General features: G+C 38.8%; 1 non-coding gene across 1 annotated transcript; it reads left to right on the forward strand.

Annotated features, from left to right (window-relative positions):
• The first annotated feature begins 14,365 nt into the window (after window positions 1-14,365).
• LOC130983338 (small nucleolar RNA R71) lies at window positions 14,366-14,473 on the forward strand. The gene has a single exon (XR_009087334.1). It is a non-coding gene; the product is annotated as a small nucleolar RNA R71 (small nucleolar RNA).
• Window positions 14,474-19,830: the final 5,357 nt, after the last annotated feature.

Here is a 19,830-nt window from a genome sequence, read left to right on the forward strand (position 1 = left end):
TGGCAAGATGTATGTTGGTGGATCACCGTTGTCAATGGCTACCATCCATCCTCTCAGTGAAAATGGTCCAACTATGGGTTCCATAGGGCTAATTATCTGTCGGTTCTCACTCGTACTGGAGTAGGATCCATTGATCCTTTTGCACACTGTCACTGCGCCCAACATTTCTGAGTTTGAAGCTCGTCACAGTCACCTCTTCCCAGATCCTACTCGGAATACCACAGACAAGGTTTAGACTTTTCGAATCTCAAGACGCAATCAAACTCGTGAACCAAGAACCCAAGAGATACACACTCAATCTAAGGTAGAATGGAAGTGGTTGTCAGGAACGCGTTCATAAGTTGAGAATGGTGACGAGTGTCATGGATCATCACATTCATCATGTTGAAGTGTGAATGAATATCTTAGAATAAAAATAAGCGTGATTGAATAGAAAATAGAAATAATTGCATTACTCCATCTAGACATAGCAGAGCTCCTCACTCCCAACCATGGGGTTTAGAGACTCATGCCGTAGAAGATACAAATTCAGATGTAAAATGTCATCCGGTACAAAATAAATCTCTAAAAGTTATATTTATACTTAACTAGTAGTCTAGGTTTACAGAAAATGAGTAAACTAAGATAGATAGTGCAGAAATCTACTTCTGGGGCCCACCTGGTATGTGTTTGGACTGAGCATTGAAGCTTTCATGTGCATAGGCTATTCCTGGAGTTAAACGCCAGCTTTGGTGCCAGTTTGGGCGTTTAACTCCAACTTTTATGCCAGTTCTAGCGTTTAACGCCAGAAAATGATAAAAAGCTGCCGTTTAAACACCAGTTTGCGCTATCAAATCTCGGGCAAAGTATGAACTATTATACATTGCTGGAAAGCCCAAGATGTCTACCTTCCAACGCAATTAAGAGCGCGCCAATTGGGCTTCTGTAGCTCCAGAAAATCCACTTCGCGTGCAAGACGGTCAGAATCCAACAGCATCTGCAGTCCTTTTTCAGCCTCTGAATCAGATTTTTGCTTAGGTCCCTCAATTTCAGGCAGAAAATATCTGAAATCACAGAAAAACACACAAAATCATAGTAAAGTCCAGAAATATGATTTTTGCATAAAAACTAATAATAATTTACTAAAAAGTAACTAAAACATATTAAAAGCTACATAAAAATAATGCCAAAAAGCATATAAATTATCCGCTCATCACAACACCAAACTTAAATTGTTGCTTGTCCCCAAGCAACTGAAAATAGAATAAGATAAAAAGAAGAGAATATACTATAAATCCCAAAATATCAATGAAGATTAGTTCTAATTAAATGAGCGGGGCTAGTAACTTTTTGCTTCTGAATAGTTTCGGCATCTCACTTTATCCTGTGAAGTTCAGAATGATTGGCATCTATATGAACTCAGAATTAAGATAGTGTTATTGACTCTCATAGTTTAGTATGTTTATTCTTGAACACAGCTACTTTATGAGTCTTGGCCGTGGCCCTAAGCACTTTGTTTTCCAGTATTACCACCGGATACATAAATGCCACAGACACATAACTGGGTAAACCTTTTCAGATTGTGACTCAACTTTGCTAAAGTCCCCAGTTAGAGGTGTCCAGAGTTCTTGAGCACACTCTTTTTGCTTTGGATCACGACTTTAGCAACTCAGTCTCAAGCTTTTCACTTGGACCTTCATGCCACAAGCACATGGTTAGGGACAGCTTGATTTAGCCGCTTAGGCCAGAATTTTGTTCCTTTGAGCCCTCCTATCCATTAATACTCAAAACCTTGGATCCTTTTTACCCTTTTCTTTTGGGTTTAAGGGCTATTGGATTTTTCTGCTTGCTTTTTCTCTCTTTTTTTTTTATTTTTTGCAAGCTTTGTTATTCACTGCTTTTTCTTGCTTCAAGAATCAATTTTATGATTTTTCAGATCATCAATAAAATTTCTCTTTTTTTTTCAACATTCTTTCAAGAGCCAACAAATTTAACATTCATAAACTTCACTATCAAAAATATGCACTGTTCAAGCATTCATTCAGAAAACAAAAAGTATTGCCACCACATCAAAATAATTAAACTAATTTCAATATAAAATTTGAAATTCACGTACTTCTTGTTCTTTTGTAATTAGGAACATTTTTCATTTAAAAAAGGTGAAGGATTCATGGAATTATTTATAGCTTTAAGACATAGACACTAGACACTAATGATCATGTAATGAAGCTAAAACATAGTCAAATATAAAGCATAAAAATCGAAAAACAGAAAAAACAAGAACAAGGAAATTAAAGAACGGGTCCACCTTAGTGATAGCGGCTGGTTCTTCCTCTTGAAGATCTTATGGAGTGCTTGAGCTCCTCAATGTCTCTTCCTTGCCTTTGTTGCTCTTCCCTCATGGCTCTTTGGTGCTCCATCCTTAGTGCTTTTGGTGCTCCTATCTTTAGTTACTCCCAATAGTTGTGTGGAGAAAAATGTATCCCTTGAGGCATCTCAGGGATTTCTTGATGAAGGAATTTCTCATACTCTTGTTGAGGTCCATGAGTGGGCTCTCTTGGTTGCTCCATCTTCTTTCTAGTGATGGGCTTTTTGAGATGAATCTCTCTATCTCTCATGACTTAGAGGTGGAAGCCACTGCCTTTCCTTTCCTCTTTCTAGAGGTTTCTCCAGCCTTAGGTGCCATTATGGTTATGGAAAACAAAAAGCAACGCTTTTTTCACACCAAACTTAAAGGCTTGCTCGTCCTCAAGCAAAAGAGAAAAGAAAGGAGGAGGAGAAGAAGAGAAGTGTGAGATGGAGGCTTGAGAGGGTTATTTATAGGGTAAGGGAGAGAGGGTAACTATGTGGAGAATGGGTAGGTTTGGGAGGGGAATGGTTTGGATGTGAATGGTGAGGTAGGTGGGTGTTGGGGAATAGTGTTATGGAAAGGTGTGGAGAAAAAGGAGAGTGAGGTGGGGTAGGTGGGGATCCTGTGGGGTCCACAGATCCTGAGGTGTCAAGAAATTCTCATCCCTGCACCTTCCTGGCGTTTAAACGCCCATTGTGTGCCAAATCTGGTGTTAAACGCCAGTTCTGCTACCTTTCCTGGCGTTAAACACCAAGCTGGTGCCCCTTTCTGGTGTTTAATGCCAGCCAGACACCAGACAGCCCTTTCTGGCATTAAACGCCACTCTGTCTGCCAATTCTGGCATTTAACGCCCAGAATGCTGCCAGACTAGGCGTTAAACGCCCATTCTGCTATATTTACTGGCGTTTAAACGCTAGTAAGCCTGTCCTCCAGGGTGTACTATTTTTTTGATGCTGTTTTTTATTCCGCTTTAATTCTGTAGCTGTTTTTATGACTCCAATGATCATTAATCTAAGGAAAACATAAAATAACAATAGAAAACGAAATGAAAAAGTAATTAACATAGATAAATAAGATTGGGTTGCCTCCCAATAAGTACTTCTTTACTATCAATAGCTTGACATTACTGAGCTTTAGTCTAGTCTCAGCTTTGAGCATTCTTGCTCAACATTGCTTTCAAGATAATGTTTGACTCTCTGTCCATTAACAATGAACTTTTTGTCAGAGTCAACATCCTGAAGCTCTAAATATCCATATGGTGACACACTTGTGATCACATATGGTCCCCTCCATCGGGATTTTAATTTCTCAGGGAACAATCTGAGCCTAGAGTTAAATAGCAGAACCTTCTGTCCTGGCTCAAAGACTCTGGATGATAGTTTCTTGTCATGCCACCTTTTTGCTTTCTCTTTGTAAATTTTTGCATTTTCGAAAGCATTGAGTCTGAATTCCTCTAGCTCATTTAACTGGAGCAATCTTTTCTCTCCAGCTAACTTGGCATCAAGGTTTAGGAATCTAGTTGCCCAGTAGGCCTTGTATTCCAGTTCCACTGGCAGGTGACAGGCTTTTCCATACACAAGCTGGTATGGAGAGGTCCATATAGGAGTTTTGAATGCAGTTCTGTATGCCCATAGAGCATCATCCAGACTCCTTGCCCAATCCTTTCTACAGGTATTCACAGTCCGTTCCAGGATTCATTTTAGTTCTCTATTTGAGACTTCAGCCTGCCCATTTGTCTGTGGATGATATGGAGTTGCCACTTTGTGGTTAATTCCATATCGGATCAGAGTAGAGTCAAGCTGTTTATTGCATAAATGAGTTCCTCCATCACTGATTAGTATTCTGGGGACACCAAATCTACTGAAGATGTGCTTCTTGAGGAACTTTAGCACTGTCTTAGTATCATTAGTGGGTGTGGCAATTGCCTCTACCCATTTAGATACATAATCTACTGCCACCAGAAAGTAAGTATTCGAGTATGATAGTGGGAAAGGCCCCATGAAGTTAATACCCCATACATCAAATAACTCAATCTCTAAGATCCCTTGCTGAGGCATGGCATAACTGTGAGGCAGATTACCAGCTCTTTGGCAACTGTCACAGCTACGTACAAACTCTCGGGAGTTTCTATAAAGAGTAGGCCAGTAGAAACCACATTGGAGGACTCTTGTGGCTGTCCGCTCACTTCCGAAATGTCCTCCATATTGTGATCCATGGCAATTCCATAGGATCTTCTGTGCCTCTTCTCTGGGCACACACCTATGGATCATTCCGTTTGTACATCTCTTAAAGAGATATGGTTCATGATGAGCGGATAATTTATACGCTTTTTGGCATTGTTTTTAGGTAGTTTTTAGTAGAATCTAGCTACTTTTAGGGATGTTTTTATTAGTTTTTATGCAAAATTCACATTTCTTGACTTTACTATGAGTTTGTGTGTTTTTCTGTGATTTTAGGTATTTTCTGGCTGAAATTGAGAGACCTAAGCAAAAATCTGATTCAGGCTGAAAAAGGACTGCTGATGCTGTTGGATTCTGACCTCCCTGTACTCGAAACTGATTTTCTAGAGCTACAGAACTCAAAATGGCGTGCTCTCAACTGAGTTGGAAAGTAGACATCCATGGATTTCCAGAAACATATAATAGTCCATATTTTATTCGAGTTTAAATGACGCAAACTGGCGTTCAACGCTAGTTCCATGCTGCATTCAGGAGTAAAACGCCAGAAACACATCACAAATCAGAGTTAAATGCCAAAAACACGTTACAACTTGGCGTTTAACCCCAAGAGAAGCCTCTACACGTGTAAAGCTCAAGCTCAGCCCAAGCACACACCAAAGTGGGCCCTGGAAGTGGATTTCTACACTTAGACTTATTTCTATAAACCCTAAGTAACTAGTTTAGTATAAATAGAACTTTTTACTATTGTACTAGCATCTTGTCTTGTCTTTGGATTGATCTTTAATCAGTGTATGCAATTTTAGACCTCCATGGGAGCTGGCCATTTGGCCATGTCTGGACCATCACTTATGTATTTTCAACGGTGGAGTTTCTACACACAATAGATTAAGGTGTGGAGCTCTGTTGTACCTCGAGTATTAATGCAATTACTATTGTTCTTATATTCAATTCATGCTTATTCTTATTCTAAGATGTTCATTTGCACTTCAACCTGATGAATGTGATGATCCGTGACACTCATCACCATTCTCAACCTATGAACGCGTGCCTGACAACCACCTCCGTTCTACCTTCGATTCAATGAGTATCTCTTGGATTCCTTAATCAGAATCTTTGTGGTATAAGCTAGAATCCATTGGCGGTCATTCTTGAGAATCCGGAAAGTCTAAACCTTGTCTGTGGTATTCTGAGTAGGATTCAGGGATTGAATGACTGTGACGAACTTCAAACTCGCGAGTGTTGGGCGTAGTGACAGACACAAAAGAATCACTGGATTCTATTCCTACATGATCGAGAACCGACAGATGATTAGCCGTGCTGTGACAGAGAATTTGGACCATTTTTACTGAGAGGATGGAAAGTAGCCATTTACAACGGTGACGCCCTACACACAACTTGCCATAGAAAGGAGTAAGAAGGATTGGATGAAAGCAGTAGGAAAGCAGAGATTCAGAAGGAACACAGTATCTTCATGCGCTTATCTAAAATTCCCACCAGTGAATTATATAAGTATCTCTATCTTTATTTTATGCTTTATTTATCTTTATATTTTCGAAAACCATTATAACCATTTGAATCCGCCTAACTGAGATTTACAAGATGACCATAGCTTGCTTCATACCAACAATCTCCGTGGGATCGACCCTTACTCACGTAAGGTATTACTTGGACGACCTAGTGCACTTGTTAATTAGTTGTACGAAGTTGTGACAAAGTGTGATTCATGTTTGAGAGCTCCAAGTCTTTGGCGCCATTGTTGATGATCACAATTTTGTGCACCAAGTTTTTGGCGCCGTTGCCGGGGATTGTTCGAGTTTGGACAACTGACGGTTCATCTTGTTGCTCAGATTAGGTAATTTTCTTTCCAAAAAGTTTTCAAAAATCTTTCAAAATTCTTTCTTTGTTTTCGTATTTCAAAAAAATAATTTTCGAAAAAAATATAAAATACTAAAAAAATTAACAAAATCTTAAAAATCAAAAAAATAATTTTGTGTTTCTTATTTGAGTCTAGTGTCAATTGCATGTTTTTAAAATTTATGTATTTTTTCAAAAAATTCATGCATAGTGTTCTTTATGATCTTCAAGTTGTTTTTGGTAAGTCTTCTTGTTTGATCTTCATATTTTCTTGTTTTGTGTCTTTTGTTGTTTTTCATATGCATTTTTGCATTCATAGTGTCTAAGCATTAAAAATTTCTAAGTTTGGTGTCTTGCATGTTTTTCTTTTCTTGAAAATTTTCAAAAATAAGTCTTGATGTTCATCTTGATCTTCAAAGCGTTCTTGCTGTTTATCTTGACATTCATAATGTTCTTGCATGCATCATGTGTTTTGATTCATAATTTTCATGTTGTGAGTCATTTTTGTGTTTTTCTTTCCTATCATTAAAAATTCAAAAAAATAAAAAAATATCTTTTCCTCTTTTCTCTCATAAATTTCGAAAATTTGAGTTGACTTAGTAAAAAATTTTTACAACTTAGCTATTTCTTATAAGTCAAGTCAAATTTTCAATTTTAAAAATCCTATCTTTTCAAAACTTTTTCAAAAATAAAATCTTTTTCATTTTTTTATTATTTTCAAAATTTTTAAAATTGATTTTCAAAATCTTTTTCTTAACTTTATTTCATGATTTTCAAAAACTTTATTAACAATTAATGTGATTGATTCAAAAATTTGAAGTTTGTTACTTTCTTGTTAAGAAAGGTTCAATCTTTAAATTCTAGAATCATATCTTTTAGTTTCTTGTTAGTCAAGTATTAATTTTAATTTTAAAAATCAAATCTTTCTAAATATCTTTTTCAAATCTTTTTCAAAAATAAATTTAAATCTTATCTTTTTAAATCATATCTTTTTCAAAATCAAATTCAAAATCTTTTTCAACTAACTAATTAACTTTTTGTTTGTCTCTTATCTTTTTCAAAACCACCTAACTACTTTTCTCTCTAATTTTCGAAAATCCCTTCTTCTTTTTCAAAATTCTTTTAATTAACTAATTGTTTCAAATTTTAATTTTAATTTTATTTCTTCTCTTAATTTTCGAAAATCACTAACCATTTTCAAAAACAATTTTTGAAAACTCTCTCTCTCTCTCATCTCCTTCTATTTATTTTATTTATTTACTAACACTTCTCTTCATCTAAAAAATTCGAACCCTCTCTTCCCCTTTTGTGTTCGAATTTTTCTCCTCCTTCTTCTATTCTTTTCTTCTTCTACTCACATAGAGGATTCCTCTTTCTTTTTTGTTTTCTTCTTTTTCATATGAGCATGAGCAAGGACAAGGACATTCTTGTTGAAGCAGATCCTGAACCTGAAAGGACTCTGAAGAAGAAGCTAAGAGAAGCTAAGGCACAACAATCCAGAGAAAATCTTACAGAGAGTTTCGAAAAAGAAGACATGGCCGAACCCAATAACAATGGTGGAGGCGCAAGGAGAATGCTTGGTGATTATACTACACCTACTTCCAATTTTTTATGGAAGAAGTGATGAGCGAATATTTTATACGCTTTTTGGGGGTAATTTCATATAGTTTTTAGTATGTTTTAGTTAGTTTTTAGTATATTTTTATTAGTTTTTAGGCAAAATTCATATTTCTGGACTTTACTATGAGTTTGTGTGTTTTTCTGTTATTTCAGGTATTTTCTGGCTGAAATTGAGGGAGCTGAGCAAAAATCTGATTCAGGCAGAAAAAGGACTGCTGATGCTGTTGGATTCTGACCTCCTTGCACTCTGGTGCACGAAATTGTGATCATCAATGGCGCCATCAACATGGTACGCTCAATTGCAATCTCAACTCTTTATCACAACTTCGCACAACTAACCAGCAAGTGCACTGGGTCGTCCAAGAAATAAACCTTACGCGAGTAAGGATCGATCCCACGGAGATTGTTGGTATGAAGCAAGCTATGGTCACCTTGTAAATCTCAGTCAGGCAGACTCAAATGGTTATGGAGGATAACATAGAATATAAAATAAGGATAGAGATACTTATGTAATTCATTGGTGAGAATTTCAGATAAGCGTATGGAGATGCTTTGTCCCTTCCGTCTCTCTGCTTTCCTACTGTCTTCATCCAATCCTTCTTACTCCTTTCCATGGCAAGCTGTATGTTGGGCATCACCGTTGTCAATGGCTACAGTCCCGTCCTCTCAATGAAAATGTTCAACGCGCTCTGTCACAGCACGGCTATTCAGCTGTCGGTTATCGATCATGTCGGAATAGAATCCAGTGATTCTTTTGCGTCTGTCACTAACGCCCCACAATCGCGAGTTTGAAGCTCGTCACAGTCATTCAATCCTTGAATCCTACTCTGAATACCTCAGACAAGGTTTAGACCTTCCGGATTCTCTTGAATGCCGCTATCAATTCTAGCTTATACCACGAAGAATCCGATTAAGGGATCCAAGAGATAAACATTCAAGCCTTGTTTGCTTGTAGAACGGAGGTGGTTGTCAGGCACGCGTTCATAAGTGAGAATAATGATGAGCGTCACATAATCATCACATTCATCATGTTCTTGGGTGCAAATGAATATCTTAGAACAAGATTAGGCTGAATTGAATAGAAGAACAATAGTAATTGCATTAATACTCGAGGTACAGCAGAGCTCCACACCTTAATCTATGGTGTGTAGAAACTCCACCGTCGAAAATACATAAGAACAAGGTCTAGGCATGGCCGTGAGGCCAGCCCCCTAAACGTGATCAAAAGATTCAAAGATCTAAAGATGAGAATACAATAGTAAAAGGTCCTATTTGTAGAGAACTAGTAGCTTAGGGTTTACAAAGATGAGTAAATGACATAAAAATCCACTTCCAGGCCCACTTGGTGTGTTCTTGGGCTGAGCATTGAAGCTTCTATGTGTAGAGACTTTTCTTGGAGTTAAACGCCAGCTTTTGTGCCAGTTTGGGCGTTTAACTCCCATTCTTGTGCCAGTTCCGGCGTTTAACGCCGGGCAGTTTTGAGCTGATTTGGAACGCCGGTTTGGGCCATCAAATCTCGGGCAAAGTATGGACTATTATACATTGCTGGAAAGCCCAGGATGTCTACTTTCCAACGCAGTTGAGATCGCGCCAGTTAGGCTTCTGTAGCTCCAGAAAATGTAATTCGAGTGCAGGGAGGTCAGAATCCAATAGCATCTGCAGTCCCTTTCAGCCTCTGAATCAGATTTTTGCTCAGGTCCCTCAATTTCAGCCAGAAAATACCTGAAATCATAGAAAAACACACAAACTCATAGTAAAGTCCAGAAAAGTGAATTTTAACTAAAAACTAATAAAAATATAATAAAAACTAACTAAAACATACTAAAAACATACTAAAAACAATGCCAAAAAGCGTATAAATTATCCGCTCATCATAACACCAAACTTAAATTGTTGCTTGTCCCCAAGCAACTGAAAATCAAATAAGATAAAAAGAAGAGAATATGCAATGAATTCCAAAAACATCTATGAAGATCAGTATTAATTAGATGAGCGGGGCTTTTAGCTTTTTGCCTCTGAACAGTTTTGGCATCTCACTCTATCCTTTGAAATTCAGAATGATTAGCTTCTATAGGAACTCAGAATCCAGATAATATTATTGATTCTCCTAGTTAAGTTTGATGATTCTTGAACACAGCTACTTTATGAGTCTTGGCCGTGGCCCAAAGCACTCTGTCTTCCAGTATTACCACCAGATACATACATGCCACAGACACATAACTGGGTGAACCTTTTCAGATTGTGACTCAGCTTTGCTAGAGTCCCCAATTAGAGGTGTCCAGGGTTCTTGAGCACACTCTTTTTGCCTTGGATCATGACTTTATTATTATTATTATTATTATTATTATTATTATTATTATTATTATTATTTATTTTTCTTTTTCTTTTCCCCCCCCTTTTTTTTTCTTCTTCTTTTTTTTTGTATTCACTGCTTTTTCTTGCTTCAAGAATCATTTTTATGATTTTTCAGATCCTCAGTAACATGTCTCCTTTTTCATCATTCTTTCAAGAGCCAACATTCATGAACAACAAATTCAAAAGACATATGCACTGTTCAAGCATACATTCAGAAGTCAAAAGTATTGCCACCACATCAAAATAATTAATCTGTTATAAAATTTGAAATTCATGCAATTCTTCTCTTTTTCAATTAAGAACATTTTTCATTTAAGAAAGGTGATGGATTCATAGGACATTCATAACTTTAAGGCATGGACACTAAGACACTAATGATCATAAGACACAAACATAGATAAACATAAGCATTCAAAAAAAATAAAGAACAAGGAGATTAAAGAACGGGTCCACCTTAGTGATGGCGGCTTGTTCTTCCTCTTGAAGATCTTATGGAGTGCTTGAGCTCCTCAATGTCTCTTCCTTGCCTTTGTTGCTCCTCTCTCATGATTCTTTGATCTTCTCTAATTTCATGGAGGAGAATGGAATGTTCTTGGTGCTCCACCCTTAGTTGTCCCATGTTGGAACTCAATTCTCCTATGGAGGTGTTGATTTGCTCCAAATAGTTTTGTGGAGGAAAGTGCATCCCTTGAGGCATCTCAGGGATTTCATGATGAGTGGGATCTCTTGTTTGCTCCATCGTTTTCTTAGTGATGGGCTTGTCCTCATCAATGAGGATGTCTCCCTCTATGTCAATTCCAACTGAATAACAGAGGTGACAAATGAGATGAGGAAAGGCTAACCTTGCTAAGGTAGAGGACTTGTCCGCCACCTTATAAAGTTCTTGGGCTATAACCTCATGAACTTCTACTTCTTCTCCAATCATGATGCTATGAATCATGATAGCCCAGTCTATAGTAACTTCGGACCGGTTGCTAGTGGGAATGATTGAGCGTTGGATAAACTCCAACCATCCCCTAGCCACGGGCTTGAGGTCATGCCTTCTCAGTTGAACCGGCTTCCCTCTTGAATCTCTCTTCCATTGAGCGCCCTCTTCACAAATGTCTATGAGGACTTGGTCCAACCTTTGATCAAAGTTGACCCTTCTAGTGTAAGGGTGTTCATCTCCTTGCATCATGGGCAAGTTGAATGCCAACCTTACATTTTCCGGACTAAAATCTAAGCATTTTCCCCGAACCATTGTAAGCCAATTCTTTGGGTTCGGGTTCACACTTTGATCATGGTTCTTGGTGATCCATGCATTAGCATAGAACTGTTGAACCATTAAGATTCCGACTTGTTGAATGGGGTTGGTAAGAACTTTCCAACCTCTTCTTCGTATCTCATGTCGGATCTCCGGATATTCACTCTTTTTGAGTTTGAAAGGGACCTCGGGGATCACCTTCTTCATGGCCACAACTTCATAGAAGTGGTCTTGATGCACCCTTGAGATGAATCTCTCCATCTCCCATGACTCGAAGGTGGAAGCTTTTGCTTTCCCTTTCCTCTTTCTAGAGGTTTCTCCGGCCTTAGATGCCATAAATGGTTATGGAAAAACAAAAAGTAATGCTTTTACCACACCAAACTTAGAAGGTTTGCTCGTCCTCGAGCAAAAGAAGAAAGAAGAGAGTAGAAGAAGAAGAAATAGAGGAGATGGAGGTGGCTTTGTGGTTCGGCCAAGGGTGAGAAATAGTGTGTAGGTTGTGTGAAAATGAAGGAGTGAAGATGGGTTGTGAAGAGAATGGTGGGATTTGATAGGTGAGGGGTTTTTGGGGAAGAGGTGTTGAGGTGATTGGTGAATGGATGAAAAAGAGAGAAAGTGGTGGGGTAGGTGGGGATCCTGTGGGGTCCACAGATTCTGAGGTGTCAAGGAAAATTCATCCCTGCACCAAGTGGTGAGCAAAAATGCTCCTTATGCCAATTCTGGCGTTAAACGCCAGGCTGGTGCCCATTTCTGGCGTTTAACGCCAACTTCTTGCTCCTTCCTGGCGTTTAACGCCAGTCTGGTGCCCCTTTCTGGCGTTAAACGCCCAGAATGGTCCCAGACTGGGCGTTAAACGCCCAGTTGCTGCCCTTACTGGCGTTTAAATGCCAGCAAGTTTTTCCTCCAGGGTGTGCTATTTTTCTTTCTATTTTTCATTCTATTTCTGCTTTTTCAATTGATTTTGTGACTTTCCATGATCATCAACCTATAGAAAACATAAAATAACAAAGGAAAATAGATAAATATAACATTGGGTTGCCTCCCAACAAGCGCTTCTTTAATGTCAGTAGCTTGACAGTGGGCTCTCATGGAGCCTTACAGATGTTCAGAGCAATATTGGAACCTCCCAACACCAAACCTAGAGTTTGAATGTGGGGGTTCAACACCAAACTTAGAATTTGGTTGTGGCCTCCCAACACCAAACTTAGAGTTTGATTGTGGGGGCTCTATTTGACTCTGTTTTAAGAGAAGTTATTCATGCTACCTCTCCATGGTTACAGAGGGATATCCTTGAGCCTTAAACACAAAGGATTCTTCATTCACTTGAATGATTAATTCTCTTCTGTTAACATCAATCACAGCCTTTGCTGTGGCTAGGAAGGGTCTGCCAAGGATGATGGATTCATCCATGCACTTCCCAGTCTCTAGGACTATGAAATCAGCAGGGATGTAATGGTCTTCAACCTTTACCAGAACATCCTCTACAAGTCCATAAGCTTGTTTCTTTGAATTGTCTGCCATCTCTAGTGAGATTCTTGCAGCTTGTACCTCAAAGATCCCTAGCTTCTCCATTACAGAGAGAGGCATGAGGTTTGTGCTTGACCTTAGGTCACACAGAGCCTTCTCAAAGGTCATGGTGCCTATAATATAAGGTATTAAGAACTTCCCAGGGTCTTGTCTCTTTTGAGGTAATCTCTGCCTAGTCAAGTCATCCAGTTCTTTGGTGAGCAAAGGGGGTTCATCCTCCCAAGTCTCATTACCAAATAAATTGTCATTTAGCTTCATGATTGCTCCAAGGTACTTAGCAACTTGCTCTTCAGTGACATCTTTGTCCTCTTCAGAGGAAGAATACTCATCAGAGCTCATGAATGGCAGAAGTAAATCCAATGGAATCTCTATGGTCTTAGTGTGAGCCTCAGATTCCCATGGTTCCTCATTAGGGAACTCATTGGAGGCCAGTGGATGTCCATTGAGGTCTTTCTCAGTGGCGCTCACTGCCTCTTCCTCCTCTCCAAATTCGGTCATGTTGATGGCCTTACACTCTCCTTTTGGATCCTCTTCTGTATTGCTTGGAAGAGTACTAGGAGGGAGTTCAGTAACTTTCTTACTCAGCTGACCCACTTGTACCTCCAAGTTTCTAATGGAGGACCTTGTTTCAGTCATGAAACTTTGAGTGGTTTTAATTAGATCAGAGACCATGGTTGCTAAGTCAGAGTGGCTCTGCTTAGAGTTCTCTGTCTGTTGCTGAGAAGACGATGGAAAAGGCTTGCCATTGCTAAACCTGTTTCTTCCACCATTATTGTTGTTGAAACCTTGTTGAGGTCTCTGTTGATCCTTCCATGAGAGATTTGGATGATTTCTCCATGAAGGATTATAGATGTTGTCATAGGGTTCTCCCATGTAATTCACCTCTTCCATTGATGGGTTCTCAAGATCATAAGCTTCTTCTTCAGATGAAGCGTCCTTAGTACTGCCTGGTGCAGCTTGCATTCCAGACAGACTTTGAGAAATCATATTGACTTGCTGAGTCAATATTTTGTTCTGAGCCAGTATGACATTCAGAGTATCAATCTCAAGAACTCCTCTCTTCTGATTCGTCCATTTGTTCACAGGATTCCTTTCAGAAGTGTACATGAATTGGTTATTTGCAACCATTTCAATGAGTTCTTGAGCTTCTGCAGGCATCTTCTTCAGATGAAGAGATCCTCCAGCAAAGCTGTCCAATGACATCTTGGACAGTTCAGATAGACCATCATAGAAGATACCTATGATGCTCCATTCAGAAAGCATGTCAGAAGGACACTTTTTGATCAATTGTTTGTATCTTTCCCAAGCTTCATAGAGGGATTCACCTTCCTTCTGTCTGAAGGTTTGGACTTCCACTCTAAGCTTACTCAATTTTTGAGGTGGAAAGAACTTTGCCATGAAGGCATTGACTAGCTTTTCCCAAGAGTTCAGGCTTTCTTTAGGTTGTGAGTCCAACCATATTCTAGCTCTGTCTCTTACAGCAAAAGGGAATAGCATAAGTCTGTAGACCTCAGGGTCAACCCCATTGGTCTTGACAGTGTCACAGATTTGCAAGAACTCAGCTAAAAACTGATGAGGATCTTCCAATGAAAGTCCATGGAACTTGCAATTCTGTTGCATTAGAGAAACTAATTGAGGCTTAAGCTCAAAGTTGTTTGCTCCAATGGCAGGGATAGAGATGCTTCTCCCATAGAAGTCGGGAGTAGGTGCAGTAAAGTCACCCAGCACCTTCCTTGCATTGTTGGCATTGTTGTTGTTTTCGGCTGCCATGGGTTCTTCTTTGAAGATTTCTGTTGAGTCCTCTATAGAGAGTTGTGCTTTAGCTTCTCTTAGCTTTCGCTTCAAGGTCCTTTCAGGTTCAGGGTCAGCCTCAACAAGAATGCTTTTTTCTTTGCTCCTGCTCATATGAAAGAGAAGAGAACAAGGAAATATGGAATCCTCTATGTCACAGTATAGAGATTCCTTGAGGTGTCAGAGGAAAAGAAAAATAGAAGGAAGAGGTAGAAGAATTCGAACTTATCAAGAAAGATAGAGTTCGAATTGTGCATTGAGGAGGAGTGTTAGTCCATAAATAGAAGGATGTGAGAAGAGGGGAAGAATTTTTTCGAAAATTAAAGTCAAAAATTTTAAAGAATTTTTAAAATTGATTGATGATTTTCGAAAACCAAGATTGAGAAAGAAATAAAGTGATTTTTGAAAAAAATTTTGAAATTAGAAATCAAAAAGATTTGATTGAAAACTATTTTGAAAAAGATGTGATTAAGAAGATATGATTGAAAAGATATAGTTTTAAAAAGATATGATTTAGAAGATATGATTTGAAAAACAATTTAACAAGATTTTATTTTGAAAATTAATGACTTGGCTAACAAGAAAGATATGATTCAGACATTAAACCTTTCTCAACAGAAAAGGCAACATACTTGAAATGTTGAATCAAATCATTAATTGTTAGCAAGTATTTTTGAAAATGAAAAGAAATTAATTTTGAAAAGATATGATTTGAAAAAGATTTGATTTTGAAAAATTTTGAAAACTTGAAAAAAATTTGAATTAAAAACAGAATCTTCCCTCTTGTGCCATCCTGGCGTTAAACGCCCAGAATGGTATCCATTCTGGCGTTTAACGCCCAAACACTACCCTTTTGGGCGTTAAACGCCCAGCCAGGTACCCTGGCTGGCTTTTAAATGCCAGTTTTCCTTCCTCACTGGGCGTTTTGAACGCCCAACTTTTTCTGTGTAATTCCTCTGCTAAATGTTCTGAATCTTCAATTCTCTGTATTATTGACTTGAAAAGACACAAATTAAAAATTTTTTTGAATTTTTAATAATGAGGAATAATCAAAATGCAACTAAGATCAAATAAACAATGCATGCAAGACACCAAACTTAGAAGTTTGTATACTATTGACACTAACAAATTGAGAATGCATATGAGACACAAGAAAGTACTAAAGAGAATTTAAAGACCAGAGCAAGTAAATCATCAAGAACAACTTGAAGATTAATGAAGAACATAATGCATGAATTCGAAAAATGCAAGAAGAACAGAAACATGCAATTGACACCAAACTTAAAATTAGACACTAGACTCAAACAAGAAACATAAAATATTTTTTATTTTAAGATTTTAAAAAAATTTTTTTGGTTTTTTTCGAAAATTATGTGGAAAAAAGAAAATAAAGAGGATCAAAACTTTTAATAAGAATTCCAGGAATCATGCAATGTTAGTCTAAAGCTTTAGTCTAAAGAAATTAGACATGGCTAGCCAAGCTTCAGCAGGACATTGCATTCAAGAGCTAAATTGATGAGAATCAATCAGCTTTGGTGATGATAAGTACATCACCTTGAAACTCTAGAATTCATTCTTAAAAATTCTGAAGAAAAATACCTAATCTAAGCAATAAGATGAACCGTCAGTTGTCCAAACTCAAACAATCTCCGGCAACGGCGCCAAAAACTTGTTGCATGAAATTGTGATCATCAATGGTGCCATCAACATGGTATGCTCAATTGCAATCTCAACTCTTTATCACAACTTTGCACAACTAACCAGCAAGTGCACTGGGTCGTCCAAGTAATAAACCTTACGCGAGTAAGGGTCAATCCCACGGAGATTGTTGGTATGAAGCAAGCTATGGTCACCTTGTAAATCTCAGTCAGGCAGACTCAAATGGTTATGGAGGATAACATAGAATATAAAATAAGGATAGAGATACTTATCTAATTCATTGGTGAGAATTTCAGATAAGCGTATGGAGATGCTTTGTCCCTTCCGTCTCTCTGCTTTCCTACTGTCTTCATCCAATCCTTCTTACTCCTTTCCATGGCAAGCTATATGTTGGGCATCACCGTTGTCAATGGCTATAATTCCGTCCTCTCAGTGAAAATGTTCAACGTGCTCTGTCACAGCACGGCTATTCAACTGTCGGTTCTCGATCATGTCGGAATAGAATCCAGTGATTCTTTTGCGTCTGTCACTAACGCCCCACAATCGCGAGTTTGAAGCTCGTCATAGTCATTCAATCCTTGAATCCTACTCAGAATACCACAGACAAGGTTTAGACCTTCCGGATTCTCTTGAATGCCGCCATCAATTCTAGCTTATACCACGAAGATTCTGATTAAGGGATCCAAGAGATAAACATTCAAGCCTTGTTTGCTTGTAGAACGGAAGTGGTTGTCAGGCACGCGTTCATAAGTGAGAATAATGATGAGCGTCACATAATCATCACATTCATCATGTTCTTGGGTGCAAATGAATATCTTAGAACAAGAATAGGCTGAATTGAATAGAAGAACAATAGTAATTGCATTAATACTCGAGGTACAGCAGAGCTCCACACCTTAATCTATGGTGTGTAGAAACTCCAGCGTCGAAAATACATAAGAACAAGGTCCAGGCATGGCCGGAGGCCAGCCCTCTAAACGTGATCAAAAGATTCAAAGATCTAAAGATGAGAATACAATAGTAAAAGGTCCTATTTGTAGAGAACTAGTAGCTTAGGGTTTACAAAGACGAGTAAATGACATAAAAATCCACTTCCGGGCCCACTTGGTGTGTGCTTGGGCTGAGCATTGAAGCTTCTATGTGTAGAGACTTTTCTTGGAGTTAAACGCCAGCTTTTGTGCCATTTTGGGCATTTAACTCCCATTCTTGTGTCAGTTCCGGCATTTAATGCCGGGCAGTTTTGAGCTGATTTGGAACGCCAGTTTGGGCCATCAAATCTCGAGCAAAGTATGGACTATTATATATTGCTGGAAAGCCCAGAATGTCTACTTTCCAACGCAGTTAAGCGCGCGCCAGTTGGGTATCTGTAGCTCCAGAAAATCCACTTCGAGTGCAGGGAGGTCAGAATCCAACAGCATCTGCAGTCCTTTTCAGCCTCTGAATCAGATTTTTGCTCAAGTCCCTCAATTTCAGCCAGAAAATACCTGAAATCATAGAAAAACACACAAACGCATAGTAAAGTCCAGAAAAGTGAATTTTAACTAAAAACTAAGAAAAATATAATAAAAACTAACTAAAACATACTAAAAACATACTAAAAACAATGCCAAAAAGCGTATAAATTATACGCTCATCACACTCGGAATGGATTTTTTGCAGCTACAGGAGTCCAATTGGCGCTCTCTCAAGTTGGTTGGAAAGTAGACATCCTGGGCTTTCCAGCAATATATAATAGGCCATACTTTGCTCGAAGATAAATGACGTAAACTGGCCTTTAACGCCAGTTCCATGTTGCATTCTAGAGTTGAACGCCAGAAACAGGTTGCAAGTTGGAGTTATACACCAGAAATAGATTACTGGTGCACGAAATTGTGATCATCAATGGCGCCATCAACATGGTACGCACAATTGCAATCTCAACTCTTTATCACAACTTCGCACAACTAACCAGCAAGTGTACTGGGTCATCCAAGTAATAAACCTTACGCAAGTAAGGGTCGATCCCACAGAGATTGTTGGTATGAAGCAAGCTATGGTCACCTTGTAAATCTCAGTCAGGCAGACTCAAATAGGTATAGATGATGAATAAAACATAAAGATAAAGATAGAGATACTTATGCAATTCATTGGTGAGAATTTCAGATAAGCGAATGGAGATGCTTTGTCCCTTCCGTCTCTCTGCTTTCCAACTGTCTTCATCCAATCCTTCTTACTCCTTTCCATGGCAAGCTGTATGTAAGGGTTTCACCGTTGTTAGTGGCTACCTCCCATCCTCTCAGTGGAAATGTTCAACGCACCCTGTCACGGCACGGCTATGCAGCTGTCGGTTCTCGATCATGTCGGAATAGAATCCAGTGATTCTTTTGCATCTGTCACTAACGCCCTACAATCGCGAGTTTGAAGCTCGTCACAGTCATTCAATCATTGAATCCTACTCAGAATACCACAGACAAGGTTTAGACCTTCCGGATTCTCTTGAATGCCGCCATCAGTTCTAGCTTATACCACGAAGACTTTGATCTCACAGAATGGATGGCTCGGTTGTCAGGCGAGTGCTCGTTTGTCAGGCGAGCAACAACCATGCGTCGTGTATCAGGAATCCAAGAGATATTCACCCAATCTAAGGTAGAACGGATGTGGTTGTCAGTCACACGTTCATAGGTGAGAATGATGATGAGTGTCACGGATCATCACATTCATCAAGTTGAGGAACAAGTGATATCTTGGAACAAGAACAAGCGGAATTGAATAGAAGAACAATAGTAATTGCATTAATACTCGAGGTACAGCAGAGCTCCACACCTTAATCTATGGTGTGTAGAAACTCCACCGTTGAAAATACATAAGAACAAGGTCTAGGCGTGGCCGTGAGGCCAGCCTCCCAATGATCTAAGATCTAGAGTGATCAAAAGATGAAAAATATAATAGTAAAAGGTCCTATTTATAGGGAACTGGTAGCTTAAGAATTACAAAGATGAGTAAAAGACATAAAAATCCACTTCCGGGCCCACTTGGTGTGTGCTTGGGCTGAGCATTGAAGCATTTTCGTGTAGAGACTTCTCTTGGAGTTAAACGCCAGCTTTTGTGCCAGTTTGGGCGTTTAACTCCCACTTTGGTGCCAGTTCCGGCGTTTAACGCTGGGAATTCTGAAGGTGACTTTAAACGCCGGTTTGAGCCATCAAATTTTGGGCAAAGTATGGACTATCATATATTGCTGGAAAGCCCAGGATGTCTTCTTTCCAACGCCGTTGAGAGCGCGCCAATTAGGCTTC

Source organism: Arachis stenosperma, chromosome 5, assembly GCF_014773155.1.
Source record: "Arachis stenosperma cultivar V10309 chromosome 5, arast.V10309.gnm1.PFL2, whole genome shotgun sequence".
NCBI lineage: Eukaryota > Viridiplantae > Streptophyta > Magnoliopsida > Fabales > Fabaceae > Arachis > Arachis stenosperma.